The following is a 25,861-nucleotide window of genomic DNA, read 5'->3' on the forward strand; positions in this document are numbered from 1 at the left end:
ACTGTTGTGAATATGTTACATTCCATTCTGAAAAAAACAGTCTGAACAAAGCCTTGCTCGTGTGTTTTAATTGCTATCATAAATTTGTATCATAAATTGTGAAAGATGTATCTGTGTGAACCGCCCTTGAACCTATATCCTCCCTTCCTCTGGTGGCTCCACCTCATCAATCTACTCTCACGTCATCTTAAGGAATGGAGCGATTGTTAGAAAATGTATATATCCGCGTGTCTCTCATTAAACCTTTAGAACATTACGAACTGAACCCTCTTTCACGTCACTGTGTTGTCCGAGATCTCGTAATTGCTTTCAGAATCAACTCACAGAGGTCAAGCCAGTAGATGATAGGATACGGACCTCAAAACAATCGTGAGCGGTTTGTTTCCTGACAATGACAAATGTGTAATTTCTATTGTGCAGAGACAATCAATAGCAGTTATTACTATGCTTTTTGTTTTTTCGAGTCACAACAGCGCAAATTAATGTGTGGGATTAGTCACAACAGTTATATGACTGCACCAACATGCAGGTGGTGAGATGGTGGGCTTTACAGACATGCCAACAAGCTCTTCAGCTATGGTTCGACACAACAGAGACCAATATTGAACTCGGCCTTGGTTTTCAGCTGTTTCAGATCAGGGTGAATGCTTGGCTGTGCTGTGACGGCTGAATGCAGCCTCCATCTTACGTTAAATCTGACCCCGCTGTGGCTCGCCACCAAAATGCCAGCAAGGACGGCAGCTAATTGGCGGCACCTTGTGCCCGAGTGAACTGAAGCTCGTTGCTGAAGCTCGGTGTGTGTGTGTGTGCCAGGCCGGCAGGCTGATGGTTGGCCCAAACAGGCCAGATGCTGACTGACCTGGTGGCGTGCTGGCACTGGAGTGATGACAGTGCAGGTGTTGGGCAGACTGAATTACACTTTGGGTGCATGTTGGAACATGTTTCCATAGCTGGCTGGATTTTTTGGATGCTGATTATAACAGAGCTTGACCTTCCACCTCTCTTCCGATGAGTACAAGTATTATCTGCTACCACAGAGCCAGCGCGTGCCTCTCGCACAATCATTGTTAATATAGATAATAGTTAGTATACAGTATAATACTAATAATAGTTTTATATTTGAGATCACTGCATGCTAATTATGTTTGTGTCCCATGCGGTTCGATGCTGGAACAAAAATCTATCAAAGTGAAACTTTTTAAAATTGTATTAATTCCAACCCGGTTTTTGAAGACTGGTTATAATTCTCAGGAGTTTGAGTTAGCTGCAACATTTCTGGTTGTCATTTTTGTCGAGGTCATGGACTGATGACAAACTTTATGAATGTGATTAAAATGTTGTATTTAAAATACACTGGATTACACTGATTTTTTGTAATCTAATGATTGAAACGTCTTTTTGTGACTACAATGTAATTATCAACCACACAAAAGTCTAAAATGTAGAAAGAAAAGATAATACAGCATAAACTGGGGCTGTTATTGGTACTGACTTTCTACTTTGGCTGCATCCTTATTATATACTGAATATATTCCAACCAGTTCTCACCCCCAAGTCATTAAATACTGAAGCGTGGTCAGTGGCTCTCAGCGTCGGATACAGATGCAAAAATCCCCCTTTAGCGTCTCTGTGCGACGCAACAAGCAGAGCGGCAGCTCCACTTTCTTGTCACGTGTGTCAGATTTTGTAACCTCACCCACATTTATTAATTTTTATCTAAACCTAACTGTCCCAACCAAGCACTTCTAAACATAATGCCAAAACACTAAAGGCGACTTTTTGCATTAGTAACAAACGTTACTTTTTGATGCACTGGGAGTGAGAATATGTTAAGTATACATTATGCACCATGTAATAATCATCATAGGATAACTAGATATGGAAAAAAATCTAACTATTTTGCACTACTAGTAAATTATATAATACATGCAGCAAAAGATGTCAAAAAGTTGCTGTGGTATGCTGTTTTTGCAGGCAGTAAACGGAAAACCAAGACAGTTTACTGGCAACAAGCCATCAGACATCTTTTGGCTTTTGTCTTAGTGGATGGAGTTACTCAGTTGTCAAGGTGGTGGTTTAGGGTTAGGGTTAGGGTTATCATGTGACCCAAGTATGTGATTTAAAACATTAGCAGTCTGAGAACAACGGACCAAAAATATTTAGGTTGTGTGATGCAAACTAAGCAAACTCCATCTGCTGAAGAGGATTGTGAGATGCTGTTAAAAACTCCAGAAAGAGCTAGTCATCAGTTCTTGAGTTGAGATTATTTCTCCAGTCCTGCAAATGCTGAGACAGTAGCAAAGGCAGAAGAGGTGTATGAAGGTAGGTTGGGTGCATGGTTGAGCGTAAAAAAATATGTGACCTCAACACCAGAAAAAAAACACTGATCACCAAAACTAAAACAAAACTCTAATCTGAGTTATTTTTGGAACAATGAAATAAGGCATTTTGGAAGCTGACCCAGATCTAGTTTGTTATTTACGTATGAGGATTTACTGTCCCATCACAAGTCAGATCAAAATGAAAACAAATATAGAAATAGCTGATGAAGCACTCTGAAATACAATATTAATTTGCCCTGGGTGCACAATGAGGTGCTTTATAGTGCTATATACTGCATATGATACTATAACAAAATCAGGGAGAACGCCTTTTACTGACGTTTTACCACATAAATTCCCCAATCTTTTCTAAATATGTTAAATTGAGTGTTATTTAAACCCTCTTTGAGAAAGTGCTGTTACAGAATGGATGGTTTACTTTACTTTTTTCCACTGAGCTCCCCTCCAAAATGTGCCCATGCATCACAAAATAACCCTTTTAGAGACAATAATGGGCTATTATTACAGTGAAAAAATGTCATTTACACCAGATGTCCCTTTCTGTTGCAATAATTACAAAAAAAAAGTATAACAATAGCCTGTTTCTGTCTCTCGCTCTTTCCACATTTCTGCCTTCTGGAGAGAAACGCAATCTGGAACTCCCTTCCACTGCAGTGGTAATCATCTTTAATAATCCATATTATCCTTTTTACAAGAAAACCAAAAGCTGTCCTTTCAAACCTCAAAAGCCTGTCATCGAGCACCTGCTATTTTCACATGATTGGACCATGCCTCTGGCATTTCTGTCTTTCCTATTTTTTGATCAGTTAAGACTTTTGATCAAGATTTTGTCCTGCTGAGTAAAAAACATCCTCTTTGTCAGGCTGGTATGATAATGACTGACTGCTGGACCCGTGACCAAATTATAGAGCTGGAAAAACGCTGTGCTCCGCAAGTGTGTCAGAAGTCAGGCCATTAGAAGAGTCTGTCTCACTTCGGGCAGGTGTGTGGACTGCTAAACTGAAGTCAGGGCTCTGGCTCTATAGTTTTTTTGTTATATTATTACATGCATTTATTTATATCCAACTCAATACATCTATCTTTTTTTTTTAGCTTAATTTACCTTAACTGAACAGCTATATAGGCATTGGAATGGTTATAAGACTTTTGTCGGGTTGAATGGTGGTCGTCTCGCTTCCCCCCTAGGGCCTGTGAGCGGCAAAACCACCCTTGCAACTTTTGGCCGGCAAGTATCTCGTGATATCAGGTCTTGCAATGTAACAAATTGCTTTAGGCACTGCACACACACAGGAACAGGCTAGCTATAAGAACAAGGTAGCGATGGAGTTTTTCACACTATCGCCATGGCTGAGCCGGTAAAAAAAAGAAGCAGAAAGCTAGGAAACGAGGAAATGTCTTCGTAAACTTTTAACCAAGTCCAGTTTCCCTCGATTTCAACCTTCCTTGGACACTCTTTTGAAACATTTGATCTAGCTGCAAACTACAGGCAGCTGAGAAAATGACAGGAGAACCCTGAATAAATGAGTGAAGAAACATGAAACAATGCAGATTCCTCCATGTAGGACATGGGATCTCAGAAAAGAAGTTGTGAATCATATGCTACGGCCTTCACAGTCACCAGATCTGGACCCAACTGAACACTTCTATGGATGGATGCATTTTGGAGCGATCACCATCATCAAAACACTAAATAAAAGGTATATATTTTGGAAAAAAATGTTCTTCATCCCTTCAGTAGAGTTCCACACACTCGGAGACTCTATGAAACTGTTATTACTTATGTTGTGTTTTTTGTCACTCATTGGTGTATTGTTTAGTTTGAAGTATTGGCATAGTACGGATTCAGAGCATGTTACAAACACAAAGGGAACAGATAATAACCATCTCCATCATTAAACTTTGATTGAACTTCAGTTACTATAATTTTGTATCCAATGAATCAAATGCTTTGCATCACCTGTCCTTCAGACCCCCACCACTCTCTTTGACCTCCGCTACGTTGCCATGTGTTGAGTTTGTTGTGCAGCATGGCCCGTTTCCATTGAATTCTCCTAATTGAACCACAGGAGCATTAATAGTTGTAGTACACTGAGGAAACCGATCAGCTGGGGACATTCACACTGTCCTCCATACCATCCCCCGGCCATCCTCCAACTGTCCCACTGTTTACTATTCCACTTCCACTCTCTGCAGGGACCACAGCCATTTTCAGTGCCTTTCCTCCCAGCTCCCCTCGCCACACAACCAAAGTCATTTGCACTACAGAGACACGTTATCAAATGGGGGAGAAGACATGTTTAAAATATCCCCCTGCTTGAGCACGGCTCCATCCAGATTCCCCAAAGAAATTAAAAACAGCCTAACTGGCGGCTTGTATCATGTCCTCATCCATGCTCCTACGCAATTGTGACAGTCCCCACCGGACACTGACATACATGGGTGCTTTTTAAGTTCACAGTGCTTCAAATGAAGGGGTGGGAAAGTGAACACTCTCATGAGAAATAGAGCAGTGGAGGGAGAGGGTAGAGAAATATAGCGGCATTTTATGGGAGAATCTGAAGGGGTTGCTGATTTTTATTCCTGCTTTTACACTGAAGACACTTATTTTTTTATGTTAAATAATTTGCTAGTGGGATTAGTGACCACCTGTTTCCACCACAAATCAACTTGTTGTCAAGATTAATTTCAACTCAAATGTCTTTATACCAACTAATACTCATACCTAGACAGCAAAATAGGTAATTTGTTATTTCTTCCAAAACCACCATTAAGGTGTTTACTTCAACAATTTATGTGAGTGTTTTCTGATCTGTCACCTCTAGGGAAAAGGTTTTAAGTTAAGCCAACTAATGCCCATATCAGACCATATCAGCAGCACACGGTCAAACACACAGATATTAAATGCCTGACATGTTACACCTTCGAAGAGCACTGTGATAAATTTAAGGCCGGAAACACACCGCGGAAGCGCTGAGAATAGCCACAAGGCGGAGCTGTTTTCATTTTGTCTGACTGTCTGGCCACACTGGCTGCAATCCGGCGCCAAGACAGGCAGGTAATCACATACAGGAAGGCCACAGTGCAGCTGGATTCTTAACAAAAATATAGCAAATTTCAAAACACCCAGGTTTATGTTGATTTTGGCTGTCTTGACTTCTCGGCTGTGTCTACAGTGAGACACGCGATCAGGCACACAAAGAGAGAGAGACCAACGGACGGACAGACAGAGTTACACACGGACCGGGAGGGAGGGAGACAGAGAAAGAGACAGAGAGAGAGAGAGAGGGAGAGAGGGAGGGAAAGAGATAGAGAGACGTTCTGTAGAGTGGAGAGGAGAAGGACTGCTTTGTGACCGGCGCGGAGAAATGTGCGGCTGGTATACACAGCCAGGCGCGCAATTTGGCATGACTCTACACTTGACAGAGGTGTGTTCCCAGTGCAACATGTAATTATCATCTTCTAAACTGTTGTTCTCCACCAGTGACATTGCTCCATGTTGCAGCCTAGGTGCCAAATAGTGTGCCACATTTGTCATTAATCTAGATCGAAATAATGACATTGTTGAAAAAAATACCTTCACTCGAAGATTGTTTGATTAATTTTAAGTAAAGGGATAAAAAAAGACAATAGGCTATAGGTGTTTACAATGTAACAGTAGCATGCAATGTATTTCCGAGCTGTACATCCAGCCTTAGTCATTTCCCTAATGGCCAGATCTGAAGTAGATCTGAAGTAAATGACAAATGATTTCTGCTGAAGGTTGGTTGGCATCAGCCACAGGCTCTCTCTTTGTAGCCTCCTGTCTCTTTTGATAAGGCAGCTTCCACTAATCCAAACACAATAATGACAAGTCTCCCCTTTTTTTTCACTCAGCAACACACACTGTTGTTTATCAGAGATTCTCTAACCTTACTAGCAGTTCAGCTGTGTGGGTGTGTCCATTATTATATACTGAAAGCAAGCAGAGTTAAAACAGAAAACCAGAGTGGTAACTCACGCTGAACACCTAACCTGCACGGGAGCTGGTTAGGTTGGAGATCAGAGATCAACCGGTGTAAAAGCACCGCCTACCGACCAATCAATACTCGATTGATAACGGCGTCAGCGTTCTTTGAAGATCAGGTGGAGCTCGGTGGGCGGAGAGAGAGAGAGAGGTGCGCTCATAAAAGTTAAAACATTTAGAGACCGACAACCCCGTTAACGTTCCCTGATGGGTATTTTTATGAAAGATATATATTTTCAGCGGAGGGAATTACGTATAGGCTATTTGTCGGCTTCTTGAGCCGTGTGTTGCCAATGCCACACATCGGTTGGAGTTACGTTTTTATATTTTTTATTTTCTCTTACGATCGCTTCCCACTGCCAGGGTTGCAACTAATAATATAATAGGCTAAAGCAATGATAGTTTATGGAAAGCAAAAGTGTAATAATGGTCAGATCTTGTGCCTGGGGGGCCAGAGTCTGCACAGTAGTGATCAGGCCCATACACCCGCCCGACCAATCGTAAGTCAATCATGTCGTTTCACCACTATTTTTATAGCATCAAATAACTAATAAAAAATGATCAGCGTTATCAGAACTACCTAAAATGACAGAAACCATATTTGGGAAAAAACATCTCGTCATGACATGACGAGATGATTTTTTAGTTTGGCCCATGTCCCATCCGCTAGCATGGAGAAGGCGGGATGTATGACCTATACTGCAGCCAGCCACCAGGGGGCAGATGTTATGGCTTCACTTGTACTGTCTGTGCATCTACTCCAGGTTCACACTGGAGACATAGATGTTAGTGTGAAAAATATGTTTGAATGTTAATGGAGCTGTGTGCGGCGAGTTTTACTACACTGTAGCGACAACATAAACAAAAGTCACCTACATGATGATGCAATAGTACTCGGGCACGGTACGAATCAATTGCACCTGTCAACACCCTAAATGGTCAAGAAAAACAAAAACTAAAGTAAAGCCAGGCACCACGTTCAAATCATGGCAAGTGAGCAAAATGTATAATGCTATTGGCTACCATGTGTTAGCCTCTAAAGATAACTGATTTACACAATGCATCGTTTTTTCGTTGTTGTTTTTTTTATCTCTACATGAACAGAAATGTTTTGTAGTTATGTGGTGGAGTTATTTCTTGAGGACCATCAATGTATGCAGGCTAGCTGTTTCCCCATGCCTCCAGTATCACAAAGACAGCAAATGTTGAACTACTCCTTTAAGGACTAAAAGTCAAGGTACATCTAGTCTTCCTGGTTCAAACATGTTGCAAACTTTGGCTCACATCCCCATGACTATTTGAATATACACAATTGGTGACCTCCAGAATGCATGCAATGTGTGGGTGTTTATTGTGCAGCGTAGCCCATTTCCATCCAATTCTCCTAATTGAACCACAAGAGCATTGTTGTTACAGAAAACATGTAGGACACTGGGGAGGTCCACGGTGGCCTCCATAACGATCTCAGACTCTTTATGAAATCCCCTCCCCGGCGTTTCCAAAACTCAGAGAAAGTGAAGTGGCAGACAAATGGAGCGGAGAGTCGATGGTGGTGACAAGCTGACATGTGTGAGGTGACGGCGTGTCAGTGAATCTATTTACACACCCGTAAGAAGCACGACAGTGGAGCAAATCAGTTGACACAACGAGCCAGCGTAGGACTGACTCTGACGTGATCCATGGAACACGCTAACAAAATGCTGCCATCTTCCATTTATACAAAACACGCCACATAGCTTCATCAGCATCTCAGGTCCTGGCATTCTGCCAGCAACTCAAATGCTCACTTTGAAAAACATGGGATTACTTTATTCATTTTGCAATGTGGCAGATAGGTCTATTAAAAAGTTTTCCAAGAATGTTGATAAAAAAAAAAAGGTAATTCTGGCAGCATTACTTTAAAAATGTATTTCCAGTTGCACATTAGTAGTATATATAATGCCATTTCTAGAAAAGCACAATACATTGCTGATAACTGATATGCCAACCATGAAGCAAAAGGGATAAAATTGCTACTGTCCTATTTCCCAGTGTTGATGTGCACCACACAGTTGTGTATCCCGACCAAGTTTGTTTAACTTTGTAAGTGTAAAATCTAACATAACGTCGTACTTTACTATTAGTTTAATTATACTTTTATTAAGACGTTTGACAAATGTTAGCGTATGTGAGGCACTTGTAACTTTCACGACAGACTAAACTACATTCAGACACCAGCTAATTTTCTTGGGTTTATGTCTCCATTGTCAAGTTAGAGTAGTGCCTTTTTAGCAACGCAGACTGATTCAAAGAGACAAACAATAAATCCTGCGATGAAGAGGAGGTCATTTGGAATATGACGCCAATCACAGCTCAGGATCATACATACATTTGCATGCTAAATGAGGCGTGAATCAACACTTTCCCTGACATCTTCTGAACTGCACTCACACTTAGCTAACAACGAAAATTGAGTTCAAGCTGTAACTGCTCGAGTGAACGGCAGCACATCAGATGGTCCCGTCTTCATTGGGCAATTTACCGCAGGTCCTGGGTGAGTACAACTGAATTAGCATATTGAGAGGGGTGAGGTAAAGTGTTTGAGATGAGAGGAAATGACAAAGAGCGAGTTTGAGAGTTACAAACTGCTGTGAAATGTGGACAAGATGCAAAAATAGTACAACAACTTGACAGTCTCTTCCATATGCTGCGCTAAATAAGCTCACCGCATCCCACAGTCTGTAAAATAAAAAAACAGTTTCACCTTTGGCAAATGCTGTTGACACGACATTACAGGGAATGCATTTGAAATCCATGCTTCCCTTGCAGGCAGCTAGCTGTGATGCTAAATCGCAAGGCGCAGGGAGGAGCAGTGAAACTGATCACCCTACGAAAAGGAGCTGGGAAAGAGAGCATGCACAGGGAGACGAGATGATAAGCACTGTTTACAGTACACCGTTTAGAAGAAGAAATAAATGTGTCAGAGTTGCTCTTTTTTCCGCTAATTTGGTGGCTCTCTGCTGGATGGCGCTCACAGCGGAGAACTACGTGATACACGCCGCTGTATCGATGAGGACTGGTGGGTTCAATCGGCCGTCCTACACAAAGAGTTTGCCAGGCAGCTCACAACGTCGCAGGTGGATGCGGCGGGTGGATACAGGCTCGGACACATGATCCGTGGACAGCTGCGAATTTGTACCGGTCCAAGGTACAAGTCAGCAGCTGTCTTCAGTCGCGAAGTGCAAGAAATTTGTCCGAGTGTTCCTGCACGGGTGAACTGGGACTCCGTTACCTGCCTGTCAGTTAAGAGTTAATCAGCTATCGGTCAGGAAAAAAAAAAACTAAATTAGCATTCCTGGTGTGGACCCCTAGTAGAATAGCCCATGCTTATACTAGTGCTAATGGGGATCCAAAGAAAGAAACAAAGAAAGAAAGAAAGAAAAAAAGAAAGACAGGCTATAATTCATCTTGTCAGGCCTGCTGACACTGAAATACTTACGGAATAAACACTTTTTTCCTTTGCACATAGGGACTACCAGAACACTTGAATATTATTATAATATATGAATTATTTCCTCTGCACATCAGTTCTTGAAAACTTGTATGTACCTGATCACTTAGATAGATCAGTATCTATCTATCTATCTATCTATCTATCTATCTATCTATCTATCTATCTATCTCTCATTACTGATTAAAGCATTCAGAAAAAAACTGCTGGTGTGGTGGTGTAGCACTACTACAGAAGACATTTTTGCAAAACTAAAACTCAATAAAAATGTATTTCAGCTGTGAATATGACCAAAGTTACTGACCCAAGTCTGGACTAAGCCTAACCCCCAATTTCCACCGGCTGCAGAATGTCTGCGGAGTCATTAGGTTTCCATTAAAGTCAGCGTGTGTATTTCCACTGACTGCGGAACGGCTGCGTTCCGACTGCGTCCCAGCTCCAGCGATCCGCAGCCCTCCGGAGCAGATACGCGGAGCTTCGCCGGAGAGCTCCGCAGCAATTCTGCACACGGCAGATAGTGCGGGACAGGAAGTCGAGCACAGAAGCAAAATAAAACATCCGGTTAATTTTCAAAAATAAAATAGACCTTGCTCACGGTGGATCATATTTCCCTGCACTACACCTTGAAAACACAGCACAGAGTCGTTTCCCCTCTAACCCTCTGGATGGAAACTAACTGGTGTTGGTGTTTTTTTTTTGGGTAAACTAAACTGCCTTCGTTTTGAATGGATGTTGGTGACTGGCATAGCTATATTACATTCGATACGACTTTAATGCGAGTTCACACAAAAATTTATTTTGCGTTCCGGGGCACATTTGCTCAAAAGAAGAAATAAAAATAAAAATACACACAGAGCTATAAAACAATTCCACAAATATGAAGACATATCATCAGCCTATGACAAAGAAACATGTTTCATGATATCCTCTGATCCAGATATTAATTGGCAGCACACAGATTTTGGTTTAGCAACAGGATAGACTGATGTATAAAAGAGTTCTTTAGCCTGTTGTATCTAAACGAAGGGACTCTAAATCACTTGTTAGATGGTAAAAGTTGGTATTCATAGTTTAAAACATGCATGGAGTCAGAAGAGATGACGTCAACAAGTCTGGGCATGCTCTTCTTGTCGATAGATTGAAAGGAGTGTGCAACAGGTTGACCAATGATCTTAGCGCAAACTTTGAGTCGATTGTATAATTTAGTTTTAATTTTAGCAGGTAGGCTGTGGAGCCAGGCTGTGCTGCAGTACAGCATGACACTCTGTGTCCGCTGTGTCATAGCCACACGGATGTTGGCACCTGACACCTGACTCTGGCCATTTTGAGAAAAATTTGTTAAAACTCAAATTTCTTTCAATGGACGGCAGCCTGTTCTCGTTTAATTTCCAGCAGTGTAGATGCTCAGTGTCTTGCTGCCACTCACATTACACTCCACCAGAAAGGCAAAATAGTAAAGAATTTAAAACGCCACACAGTGTGTAGGCAGAAGAGAAATACTTTTTTTGTAATATAAATCTCATCATAGGGAAGCAGCAATGGATTAGCATAATTTAACAGACATACACAGGAGTTACTCGCATTCTGTTATCTTGTTGTGAGCTTGAGAATATTCATATAACACTAGTTAAAGAAGTGTATGTCATGATTTCTTTTGCTGACTTTTTGGAAACCAGACAATGCCAAACAGTATATAAAGCATAACATAGCCTTTTTCTTTCTTAACTGTATACAATTTTTGTATTTTTTTTCTATTTTAGCTTTTTAACTTTCTTGGTTTACTGTGCTGTATCACCAATTCAAATTCCTGTGTGCATTGTTCATTTGGCGAATGAAGCAATTCTTGCTCAACGTGATGGAAACGTACAGAAAGAAAGAGAACTTTTCAGAGATAAAAGGACAGAGAATGGGATTTGCGCTGTTGAATGAATCAAAGAGGTGCCGTTTTACATTAGCTGCAGTAAAATCTTTTATTACCGTGCTTTCTGTCCACCCTACAGTTTGGTCAATGGTATCATAAATGATGGCTCCACTCAGCAGTGATTGCCCATCATCTGAACGACAAGAAGTCGGGTTATTAGCCATGATATGGGGAAATAATTCATACCTTCCTTTCTCAGGGAGAGTGGGGCTGAAGCGACAAATTTGTTGTGATATGAATCGTTAAAGTGTAAAGACAAATACAAAAGCAGCCTGTCACTGTGTCCACGAACATGGGAATCCAACCATACAGCGCAAGAAGTCCTAACCCGTTACTGCTCCCATAATAACTCTTGCTCATTGGATGACAAATCAAAGTTAAAAAAACAAAAGAAAAAAAAAAGAAATATAATATATGATGAACACTCAACATCCATCGATTTAAAGATATGAAGAAGAATACAATCAGACAGTATCAGAGACCGCGAGACAAAGAATTGAATCGCTGCATTTCATTGCTGGGATAGTGTCAACGGTGCATTATGATGTAGTCTGCAGAAAACAAAATGGATGGAGACGGATAGGAGCAATCGATCGGGCAGGTACAGAGTGGAGTGAAACTTAATAAGTGGGTCATTTTTCCGCGGGCACCCTTGGGACTCGTTGTTGAAGAGTGTGACAGCATATGGAAGCATAGTGACGGCAAAAGATTTGAGAGAGCACAAAACTAATTCCAGCTCAACTTTGGGTGAACCTTTGAGGGCACGTGGGCACAGGTTCGTACGAGCAGAATTAGATTTGTGCGTGAGGGTTAGGACAGAACCGTGAGAGTAACAGATTATTTGAGCAGCAAGAGGAATTGTGTAACTACATTTAAACCAGCAACGGAGATTCTCACGCTTGTAGTGATTACAAGTGATCCCGCTCACTTTTGCCAGTCCTAAAGTACTGTGTGGGCAGAGTGTCACCTCACCTGTTCAATTTGACCTGAAGGCCTTCTGCCTCTTCCTCAAATGTTTGGCTAATTTTCTGTTTGTTTGTAACCCTAACCCTAACCCTTTTCAACGCAATGGCTTGCTCGTGATGTGCCTGTGTGTACTTAAATATCCTCAGGGTATCTTTGTAAACTGTGGTTCAGCAAACCAAATATTGACCAGAATAAATCCTTACAATTCAAATAAGTATAGGAATAAAACGATACGGTTGACAATAATCATAATTATCCTTTTTGTTGGGCCTCGGTATACTGAAGTATTAGAAAATACACTCAATAAGATGGATGACACAAGTCAACCTCAGTATCAGCATTCCTATTATCAAGGGGTCCAAACTGAATGTTTTCAGCAATTACTCTGCCCTAGATAGTATATTGTTTATCTGATTGCCAGGCAGATTCATTACCTTCTCGACAATGGGCACAGGAAACCATAAAATACAGGTCACTGCTTGTGATTAAATTCTGAAGCCTATATGGGTCAAATCTGATCCACAGCACCACTGCTGCCACAGCCACAGATATCAGGCAAGGAAAATAAAATAAATCACTGAATCCATTTTCAAAAGATATTAGAAAGCTGGTCTGATTTTTTTCCTCTTATCGTCATCATTTTTATGTCGGAGACTTTTGCAGTGATAAATACATGGCGGCAGTCAAATAAGACGGTTTCCGTCACAAAAATATTAAAGCTTTTTGAAACCCGGCAGGTTGATTTTGTTAAACCAGAATCCTTGACTCAAACAAAGACGCTCACTGGAATTGCAACCTGCACTGACCCAGTTGCCATCTGTTTTATTTTATTTTTGTGTGTGGAGGTCAGGGAATCAGGATACACCTTGTCTAGTTGTTGAGCATTATAGGCCGGGAGCCAGGTCCACTCCTCAGGATGTTTTTTGCTACCTTTTTTTCACTATTATTTCCTATTATCTTATACCTTGGGCCATCACAATTTGATAATGACCACCCCCAACTCGGCCCCGTTTGGTCTCAGGGGCCAAAAAACACCCTTTTTGGGAAAAGCTTTTGGCGGAATGATGTAATTGTGAATATTAAGGTACTGCAGCTACATAAATGGTCATATAACTTTAACATTTTGCATGGTGTATCCTGACACATAGGGGGAACTAGCAGAAAAAGATTCTGGGGATTGTTGCCTTTTTGCTGTCAAATATCACCCTCAACATACCCCAAAAGACAAAAAAATGTCTGTCCGCCTGACAAATTGTCATCAAAAGGGATCATTTTCAAGCATTTTATTATAGACATCACTGCCACAAATGTACATAAAAACTTCCCAAGTTTATAAGCTTCAATTTAAGTTCAAGATGACCTTTCTATCTAGAGGATTACAGCTGGTATAACCAAAGTTCTCCGCTGTACCTCAAATCGGAGAAAACAGAACTTTCAAGCATTGCCATTCCATATGGGATTAAGCGTATTTTTTGCAAGAGTTGAGATTTGATTTATGTAGCCTATTGCTATACTATATGAAGTGAATTACCTTACAAGTGAATAATATTAAGCCCCTAGGTGGACTGGGGTCATGGTGTAAGATAAAACAGTGGTAACCAGGTTACACACATAAACACACTAACCAACCAACACACTAACCCAGTGGTGTAGTCTAATGTATTGTAGTTGGTATACTGGGCCTTTTGGGGGGGCATATCAAAGTGTGGGGTCTGGGTGTCGTCTCCCAGGGTTATTTTGAGCACCAAAGACTACTGCATTCTGATTTTATGTATATATATAAATGTATATGTGTGTGTATGTATGTGTATATATATGTATATATATATATATATATATATATATATATATATATATATATGTATATATATATGTGTACATGTATGTATATATATATATATATATATATATTTGTGTATGTATATGTATATATATATATATATATATATATATATATATATATATATATATATATATATATATATATATATATATATGTGTGTGTATGTATGGAATATAAAGCAGTAAGGGGGCTCACAAAAGTTGACCCCAAAGCAACAAGAACAAAAGAAAATAGGCTACTTATATTTGTCTTAAATGTGGTGAAGGGAGGATGCTGGTGTTTGTGTAGGCGGAGCATTGGGACCCGGTTGCTATGCACATACTACATACTACACACACACTACGTACTACACACACACTACGTACTCCACTCAGCAAGGAGCGGGTCAGTGAAAGATGAGAGAAGTCTCTCTGCATGTTCTGCAGTGATAGTTTTGTTTGCTGTCACATTGCTCAACCCCGTATTTGTGAAAACAAATATTAAATATCTGAAGTGAAAGTCCTGTCACAAAAATATATGTTGTTGCATATCATTGTACATTTTTAAGTGGGTATATGGAAAGCCTGGAGATTTCTTAGTGGGTATACTGCGTATACCTGCGTATCACATAGACTACCATTCTGCACTAACCAACCAACATCTTAACCCTTCATGTCACACCCTGAAGTTATTCAGCAAAGACAATTTGGAGGTATAATTTGATCTATTTTTCTGGTTATAGAAAGATATTGATTCTATTAGGAGATTGGTGTCCTATATTTTTCTACATGTAAGGCGCCCACTCTACTTCTAGATTGATTCAAGTCAAACTCAGGGTCTGGGAAATATTCTGCTAGGATCTGTGGAATAACCAGTAACTATGAAGCAAGGGTCAACGTCATATCCTGACTGCCCATGCCAAAAGAGAGTTTGTAGAAGCCATGTGGGAAATGACAATTGGACGAGGCGAACATACAGAGAAGCAACAAAGATCTCAGACCACGTGAGATGGTGATCCTCGGTCTGAGGAGCAAATGCAGCAAACGGTACAAGCTTTCCAGAGGTTTATCAACCCATTTCAGCTTGAGACATCTCAGCCCTTGACAAGTTTAAGTTCAGGAGTAGCTATGCCAGAAGAGGTGCGCTATGATGTGCTGAATGCCCTGAAAAATGGCAAAACTCAAAAAGAGAACAAAGATCACATCCGTGATCGACTGCAAACAAAAAAGGTCCTTTTCTTTGATGACTAGAGCCTGAACCAGAACCTGAGCTACCTTCTGCGTTAGAGGGGACGTATCCTTCTGATGTTATGCAGCATATATCTACACGATCGGGTAGTTGCAGCAATGTTAGCAGTGAAGGTTAGTTGGTTGTCAAGTGTCACACCCAGGTTTCTAGCTACAAGTCTGGGTGGGGACTACCACAGAGTTGTCTATTGTTGTAGTCAGGTCCCTGGAAGGAAAAGGAGCTCAGTCTTGTCAAGGTTGAGTTTCAGATGGTGTGTGGACATCCAAGAAGAAATATCAGTAAGACAGACCGAAATACGTGCTGCTACTTGAGTTTCAGACTCCGGAAAGGAGAGAATTAGTTGGGTGTCATCTGCATAGCTGTGATAAGAAAAACCGTGCGATTGATTGACAGAGCAGAGAGAGTTGGTGTACAGAGAAAAGAGGAGGGGACCCAGGACTGATCCCTGAGGACCCCTAATTTTGAGTGGGCAAGGTTCTGAAGTAGATCCTCTCCAAGTTACCCGGTAGGTTTGGTCTGCCAGGTAAGATTTGAGCAAAAAGAGCACAGAGCCTGAGACACTCAGATCTTGGAGTGTCGAATTGAGGATCACTGTGTCAATGGCAGCAGAAAGGTCCAAAAGGATGATGATGGAAGAGAGAGAGGCTGCTCTAGCGATATGAAGCTGCTCAGTGACAGCAAGGAGGGCAGTTTCTGTTGAGTGGACAGCCTTGAAGCCAGAGTGGTGGGGATCAAGAAGGTTGTTCTGGTGGAGATAGGTAGAGAGTTGATTATAAATGGCACGCTCAAGAGTTTTGGAAAGAAATGAAAGAAGGGAGAGAGGTCTATAGTTATTTACTTCAGACAAGTCGAGTGTTGTTTTTTTTTTTAAAGGACATCCAGCTCCTCCAAAAACTCTCCCAGAGCACCTGGTGGGTGGTAAATAACAACAATCACTAGTTGTATCGGATGCGTTATGGTGACAGCATGAAGTTCAAAAGAGAGTGGAGTAACAGTGGGTAGAGAGAAAATGCCCACTTGGGGTTAATGAGTATGCCTGTACCCCCGCCTTTACCAGTAGGTCTGGGTGTGTGGGTGAAAGAGTAGGCAGAAGAGAGAGAAGCAGACGTGGATGTGTTAGTTGGTGTAATCCAGGTCTCAGTGAGAGGAAGGAAATCATGGGATTGCAGGTTTGCAAAGCCAGAGATGAACTCTTTCGAGTGGCAGACTGGCAGTTCCACAGGCCACCTGCAACAAGGTATTGGGTGTATGTGGAGCGGGTGGGATAGGTAAGAGATGTCGGATTGCGGAAATGTTGCAAACTTATGCAAGGTTTGTAGTGTCTCCAAGAGGATACGCGGACAGAAATGGAGAAACGGCACATTTCCGGATAAAGACACCGAGCAGAGTAATTAAGATATGAGATATCAAGAAGATATCAAGCACACTTAGCCTCCCACAAAGACTCCTGTGTAGACTCCTTTGTCTTTGTCCGATGAGGCTGCCGCTGAAGCAGCCGCTTCATGCAAATGCCAATATTAAATAGTAGGTGATTGGTATTGGGTGCAGCAGTGCAGGCCCCCACCCAGTTGTTAAAACTACACTCCCAACTACAAAACCATTCCAGTCATCGGGTCGACTAAGCACATTAAGCCCATTAACTATAAAACGTTCACCACAACCTCCGGGATCTCACTCAGTTGATTTTGGTGAATAAAGACGGTCAATGTAAGTGTCTGTGCTGAATACTGTTTCAGCTGCAGCAGGTTGACTTTTGAAGGTGCGCTCTGATATAGTCTTCATTGTCCGTGGTACATCACGCATGTAGAATGAGGAGTTTCCATCTTGAATGAGAGCACATTGGCTTGGAGAAGGAAGTTGTGCATTCTCAGCATCTTTCATCATGTGATTAATTCCTTTTGCTTTGTTGTTTATTGCGAAAACGGATAGGTCAGAGATGCTAATTTGTGACTTAAGTTCTTGTGATTTGATGAAGATCTGAAAGATCAAGCTGAAATTTGTTGATAAAACTCTGAAAAGCTTGTACTGTTTGCTGCACTTGCTCCTCAGACCGAGTGATTTCACACGGTCTGAGATCTCTTTGTTGCTTCTCTGTATGTTCACCTCGGCCACTTCTACAAACTCTCTTTTGGCATGGGCAGTCAGGATGTGACGTTGACGCTTGACTTGAATCAATCTAGAAGTAGAGTGGGCGCCTTACATGTAGAAAAATATAGGACACAAATCTCCTAATAGAATCAATATCTTTCTATAACCAGAAAAATAGATCAACTTCCAAATTGTCTTTGCTGAATAACTTCAGGATGTGACATGAAGGGTTAAGATGTTGGTTGGTTAGTGCAGTGATGTAGTCTTTGTGATACGCAGGTATACGCAGTATACCCACTAAGAAATCTCCAGGATTTCCATATACCCACTTAAAAATGTACAATGATATGCAACAACATATATTTTTGTGACAGGACTTTCACTTCAGATATTTAATATTTGTTTTCACAAATACGGGGTTGAGTAATGTGATAGCAAACAAAACTGCAGAACATGCAGAGAGACTTCTCTCATCTTTCACTGACCCGCTCCTTGCTGAGCGCAGTACGTAGTGTGTGTGTAGTACGTAGTGTGTGTGTAGTATATAGTATGTGCATAGCAACCGGGTCCCAATGCTCCGCCTACACAAACATTTTATTTTGTCCTTGTTGCTTTGGGGTCAACTTTTGTGAGCCCCCTTACTGCTTTATATTGCATTATATTTTTGATATATTTTGAATATTATCTGTGTTTTCCTTCTCATAGGATAAAAAAAGTTATTTTAGATTCTTCAAAGTAGCCACCCTTTGCTTTTTTGATAACTCTGCAAACCCTTGGTGTTCTCTCAATGAGTTTCATGAGGTAGTCACCTGAAATGGTTTGAAAAGGAAACGCATTTTAATGAGAAGGTGTGTCCAAACTTTTGGCCTGTACTGTATATATATATATATATATATATATATATATACATACATACATACATACATAAAATCAGAATGCAGTAGTCTTTGGTGCTCAAAATAACCCTGGGAGAGGACACCCAGACCCCACACTTTGATATGCCCCCCCAAAAGGCCCAGTATACCAACTACAATACATTAGACTACACCACTGGGTTAGTGTGTTGGTTGGTTAGTGTGTTTATGTGTGTAACCTGGTTACCATTGTTTTATCTTACACCATGACCCCAGTCCACCTAGGGGCTTAATATTATTCACTTGTAAGGTAATTCACTTCATATAGTATAGCAATAGGCTACATAAGTCAAATCTCAACTCTTGCAAAAAATATGCTTAATCCCATATGGAATGGCAATGCTTGAAAGTTCTTTCTTTGATTTGAGGTACAGTGGAGAACTTTGGTTATTCCAGCTGTAATCCTCTAGATAGAAAGGTCATCTTGGACTTAAATTGAAGCTTATAAACGTAGGTAGTTTTTTATGTACATTTGAGGCAGTGATGTCTATAATAAAATGCTTGAAAATGATCCCTTTTGATGACAATTTGTCAGGCGGACAGACATTTTTTTGTCTTTTGGGGTATGTTGAGGGTGATATTTGACAGGAAAAAGGCAACAATCCCTAGAATCTTTTTCTGCTAGTTCCCCCTATGTGTCAGGATACACCATGCAAAATGTTAAGGTTATATGACCATTTATGTAGCTGCAGTACCTTAATATTCACAATTACATAATTCCGCCAAAAGCTTTTCCCAAAAAGGGTGTTTTTTGGCCCCTGAGACCAAACGGGGCCGAGTTGGGGGTGGTCATTATCAACTTGTGATGGCCCAAGGTATAAGATAATAGGAAATAATAGTGAAATAAAGGTAGCAAAAAAAATCCTGAGGAGTGGACCTGGCTCCCGGACTATTATAGGAGTAGCAAAAAAACAGCTTTCATCAGGTCCAGACAGGTTTTCACAGGTAAAATGAAATACTTGCATGTGGCAATTGCAGTGCCTTGCTTTAGGGATATGGTAGGAGTGTTCCTAATACAAGTGTCTAAACCTAATCTAAACAGCAGGGATGTCCCTGCTCCTTCAACAGGGGGTCCAGGACCCCTATGGGGTCCTCATAGTCAATGCAGGGGGGCCTCCAAATTATTGTACATTTTTGAAAGTTTTTTTCAATGAATCCAACATATTATTAGCAAATATAAATCCCCACTGAAGACAGGATAACTGGCCTATAGGTAAGGAATAATCACTAATGTAGCCATCCAAAGATACAGTTAATCCTAAAGATTTACTGTGCCACATGTATGTTTTAAAATGAAAACATGATTTATAAAACCTATGCAACAATTATAAGGCTATTTTAATAGCTTAGTATTCTATGCAAAAATGATATGTATAAAGGCTTTAGGCCGCCCTACATGTTATTGTAGGCCCAGTTTAATATGCAACTTAATTTTATACAATACAGTATATGAGGTCACTGCTCCATCTCTCTTTCCGTTAAGGAGTCCTTGGCTTAAAAAACGTTTAAGAAAACGCTTAAGAAAAAGTCACACTCAACAGCAGAAGACAACATTATTATACAGGCGGTTCTCATGAACCATTCGTACATACAGTACGTATAGCTACGAAAAGTAATGCACTGTAATTTGTATGGATTTTTTGCTGTGTGCACAACATTGACTGCTGCTGTATAAGAATGCTGTGGACTGCTTAGGGAGGAGGTCGGGGTGGTTACGGGTTAGAAAACACAGCGCTTTCAAGCCAGGGAAGGAGGAGATCTTTTTCCTAAACTTAACTAGTCACTTTGGTGTCTAAACTTAAAACGGGTTCCATGCTTCTTGTGTTCAGCGCCGTCGGGGCGCTGCGGACGGCGTGCATGGTCGCCGCAAACCATATGGTCGTTCATTCTGATTGTGGTCAAGGCGGTCAGAGCAGTGGTCAGAGATGCTCAAAGAACGGACTTCTTCTCTGCCGAAGCCAACCATTGCAGCGTCTGAATTGTTACAAAATGTTGGTGGTGCGCGGCTCGCCGCTCAGACCCTCGGCAGTCCCTCATCCGTCATCCAGGCAAGTGTTTGGGTGATATCCCCGTCCAGACCACCCCGACTGCGTGAACTGAAGAAGCATGAAACGTGTCTAATTGTGGCCACCGCGTGACGCTCACTTTTTGTCGGCTAAACTCAAACTGCCACTGCCACTGAAAGGACCGTCACCTCGCGGTGCCCCGTAGCCGGCTCACAGTGACCTATTGTCGGCTAAACTCAACTAGCAGTAGCCGCTGATAGTGCGTCACATGACCAGTCGGCGGACGCCTAATTTCGTAGAATATCATACGAATTGGTGTGCATTATAACATATATTCATGATCTGACATTGTATTCCACTATCACAATTAGCGCTGCACGACATGAAGATAATATGCGATAACGTTGTTGACTCAAGGTTTCTGCCTAAAAGGATGCTAAATGCTTGATCTTGGGGAAATTATTGGAATTGTTTGGTCTTTGTGAATTATAGTGTGGTCTAGACCTACTCTATCTTTAAAGTCTTGAGATAACTCTTGTTATGATTTGATACTATAAATTAAATTGAACATTGCGATTGCAATATCACTTGCGATAATCAAACAGATATTAAACTGTACTCTGTTCTGCATTTCAGTATTCTGCTAAAATACAACAAAAACCTTGTTGAATTGTAAAGAGAACTTAAAGGAAATTGTTTCAAAACGTTCTTTTATTGAACAAATTGAACATTGAATTTAATATAAAAGACACCACTACAAACAGAATGGCAGTTATATTGTGCAGATATATACTGGTAATTTCTTAAACTAACACAACGGATCTTGAATGTCTTACACGATGTGTCTCAGCCTTGTGTGCTGGGTTTATTGTGGTAGTTGATATCGCGATAACTACATATAAAAAAAAATAAATAAATAAATTGCGCAGCCCTAATCACAATCACAGCACAAATGAAATTGAGTTCCCCTCAGGAAGCTGAGTGCAGAGAGGAGGAAGAGGCATGGGCTCTCCAAACCATTCTCTATTTATTGATTCTGTTTGAAATAGCCTAGTGTTCATAAAAAGAGCAGCTTGAATCCATAGCGTCCATGTAGCTAATAAGTGCAGACGACGCCAGTGCTCTGCTACACAGCTGTGTGGTTATTAGAGGGCAGATTGTGTCTATTGACACTCCTCTCAGCTTTGAGATGAGATGAGTTGGAAATGTCACGCTGATGAAAAGCAGTAACAAGCTCAAGAGGAGGCAATGAGCTTGAGTGGCATCTTCATTTAGAAAGACATTTTGATTAAAAGTTCCATTCAAATATTTATAGGAGGAACAGACACTTGATCAGCGTTTCGTTAGATGGAGTCAGTTGCACTGGCGAGGAAGGAAGCTCTGCACAGCGCTGGCAGCTGATTTCTGGGAATAATATTTTTTGTTAATTTGAACCCCTAATTGAACCTGTATTGTAGATATGTGGATAATTATAACTAGATGCCATTATTATCCGATTAAAAGAAATTACAAAAAGACCAGAATGGCAACATTTTACCAAGAAGTCACAAGTTTGAACATGTTCTAGCACATTAGCATTTAAACATGTAACCGTATAGTGGCTTGTATAATATCCTTTACCAACTGTGAAATTGTGTCTTGATATATTTAACAGTAATGCAGTTGTGAAGTGGAGGACCCGGCAGTGCACACTATAAGTTAACATATCAGTGTTTGCTAAATTATTGCCTCATAGAAACATAGGAGTCTCCTGGATCATAGATTTAAGTTATGTGTCAAAGAAATATTTTTTTTGTTAGTTTGGCATAGCTCTCAATATCCATGAGCCTTAGGAGCCATTGCTAAGGGGAAGTCAGTGGCAAATATAAAAGTTTTAGCAAATTCAGAGCCTTTCCTCGTTGCAACGTTTAACCCAACACTGCATGGTAGTTGCCGAATTCATCCGAAATGTACCCAGAATCTGAAAGTCAACTGATTTAAACTGCTGAATGTTTAAATTGTATCAGATTTCTTCCAAAAGTGTAATATTTAGCATCAGCTCACCATTATTGGTACACACAGCAGATGCTGGCGGTTTCTTCCAGAAATGATCCATACCAGTTATAGTTGACCTCTCACCTTTTTATGAACACACGCTTGCGCCTTTGACTTTTCATCAAATAACAAATAGAGTTTTGAGTCCATCCAAACCTATAAGTGCGTCAATCCCCTAAAATTGTCTCTAAAAAAAATGTAAGCCTGGACAGCCAAACCCTTTTTGATTCCCAGCCTGTCACTCCCTCTCTAATATGATCTCTACCATAATGTTAGCTCTGTAACCTAACCTAACTAACCTAGGTCTGTTCGAGATGAGCCAGGCCTGTGTCGAATCGATCACCGGCGATCGCCACCCAGTGCATGCTGGTTAGATTTGTGTCCGACTTGATCCCGACGTGCTCTGACGTCATGCACATAACCTCACGAGATGAAGGCGGACGCAGATTTTAGAGCAAGGCGCTGCAGTCACTTTCCGCCGACTGCAAGACCCAGGACATGAGGGGAAACGCCTGACTCTCAGCTGATCAAACAGCTGATTGGTTCAGAATCGACTCAACATGAGGACGTTTTATATAAACTTTTTATTGTTTTTGAATTGGAGGGATTTTAATTGCTATTTTTCTAATTTAAAGGCTTATTTTGTACAGAACACAGAAAAGCCTGTAATGATTTGGCTAATTGAGACCGCTGAAGTCTCATATGAACTTCGGCTAAACTTTAAAATGCAGTTTTGCACTGAGCAAGGATCGTAGATTTTGTCCACCGTCTTGCGTTGGAAGTAGGAAGGCATTTTTCTACAGCCAGTGTGGACTGAACCTATCGTTTAAAAAGGTAAGATAAAGGTAAAAGCACAATAACGAATATAGTATAGTATAACGTAGGCTACTTATTGATGTTTTAATTTGGATCTATTTTGACACCTTTACGAAGCCACAAAAGCAGCAATGCTGTAGTCAAGACCACCTAAACCAAGACCAAGTCATCACCATAGCAGAGTGTATCGAGACCGATACAAGACCAAGACCAGACAACTGCTAGTCCCAAACTGCATGACATGATAAAATGTGGAAAATGCTCACCATTGGCACTCCTCAAAATGATCTAAAAGATCCACATTCCCTTAAAAAAAATTAAGGGAATGTCTTCATTCACCTCTTTTATTGTCATAAGTGTATCATGAGAAATGCCTTGATAAAATAATCAAAAAGACAGTTGTGGTCCTGACCGGTCTTGAAATAAAATCCTGAGTCCTCTTTATCCAAATAACACTGAATAATAATGCGGTCGATTCCGAGAAAAGACCGAGACTTTTAAAAAGTGGACTCGAGATCAAGACCGATCTTGATCACAACGCTGCCTTACAGTTTCACAGTCTATCCTGCTGACCAAATGATGGCTTTTTGAAGCCTTTGTGACTCCAAGTATCTCTAAAGAGCAAATGAAAAAAAACAATGACAAAGATCAAAGTTGTCAGACCAGTGGTAACTGGCTTCTTGCTCCCTACAGTTGAATAAAAGGTCAAAACACTTAGTTTGGAAATTAATTGACCTTTCTGAGGTCTAACGCCTTCAGCCCAGGAGATGGAATAACGAAAAAGAATGGAAAATTACATTACCTCAACACATTTAGCAGTGTAGTCCTAGGCTGAGTGTCTGTGCTCTGATTCACTGTAGTAGTGTATCAATGTGTGACAGAAAGAGCTGCTTTTAACTCCTTTGCTTGTAAACTATCTGGATTCCAAGGTCTTTGGCTACCAACTAAAAACTATTTCACCCCCAAAGCAGGGGCACCTTTGTTTGTTTTCAGCAGAAAATTACTTTATGCCTGACTTTTCATTTTCTTTTGTAGACAACTCTGCTTCTGATTAGTTTACTGACTTAACTGGTGACTTATAAAAGGTGTTTTTATGTTTATAAGGCAGGCTTTTACACACAACAATGAATTTTCTGAGAAACACTCTGCTTGATCTACACAGTTTGGTAGCTATTGAAAGCAATCATTCATCCTTATAAATATGCAAAGAGAAGAGAGTCTGTCATCCTTAACTGGGAACTCAGTGGGTTACAATTTGTTTTTTTTATCCTTGTAACACACTGTCTGTCTGCACAGTCACATTCCTGACGTTCACCTCTCTAATCATGTTTTGACGTTCATCCTAAGTGACCTTTTGGATGAGTCATTTCACTGCACATTCCAGGGCTCACCGCATTTCAAATTGTAGGGGCATGGTAAAGAATGCATGAAAGAGCAAATCACATAGAATCTCTCTGCTGCTTTCTCTTTGTCTCTGACAGACAGACAGACAGACAGACAGACAGACAGACGCACACACACACACACACCCACCCACCCCTTGGCACTTTCTAACAATCGCCAATTATTGTTATCTTTGTCATAGCTTTGCCAAAGTACCCAACTGGTTTGAGGCTATTTTGTAAATGACGAGTGCTACACATGAGACCCTGTGGAGAGCAGACAAGAGGAATAATCAACTTAGAGAGCGTGTATTATCTTAAGAGAACTGCACAGTTCACACATAGTAATGTAAATGGACTGTGTTTATTGAGCGCTTTTCTAGTCTTAACCAGATATGTATAAAGTACTAGAGACCCAGACTTGAGTGCTCTATCAAAAAAGTGACTTGAGTAGAAGTTGTACAAAAAAGTACAAAAAAGTAAAAAACATTTTTTTACTTAAGTATTGCAAGTAGTTTATTTAAAAATGTACTACTCAAGTACTGAAAGTAAAAGTACAAGTATTGTGTTATGTAGTTATTAAAGAAAGCGGTCAAAAGTTTGAATATAATATTGTTTATATTATTTCAAATGTTTCGCCTAACGAGTAACGATGCAGCACATTCAAAATGTATCGGAGTAAAAGTATTAAACTCATCGAAAATATGTACTCAAGTAAAAGTGGAAGTAGGAGAAAAAAATAATACTCCGGTAGATAGCAGATACAGCCTTTTAGTACTTAAAGCCCCAGTGTGTAACATTTGTAGTTGTTCATTATCAAAATCTGTAT

General features: G+C 40.6%; 1 protein-coding gene across 2 annotated transcripts in view; it reads right to left on the reverse strand.

Annotated features, from left to right (window-relative positions):
- fhit (fragile histidine triad diadenosine triphosphatase) overlaps positions 1-25,861 on the reverse strand; it is a 383,478-nt gene that overhangs the window by 32,148 nt on the left and 325,469 nt on the right. The gene's annotated exons all lie outside the window — the stretch shown is intronic.

The sequence above is a fragment of the Perca flavescens genome, chromosome 4 (genome assembly GCF_004354835.1).
Source record: "Perca flavescens isolate YP-PL-M2 chromosome 4, PFLA_1.0, whole genome shotgun sequence".
Lineage (NCBI taxonomy): Eukaryota > Metazoa > Chordata > Actinopteri > Perciformes > Percidae > Perca > Perca flavescens.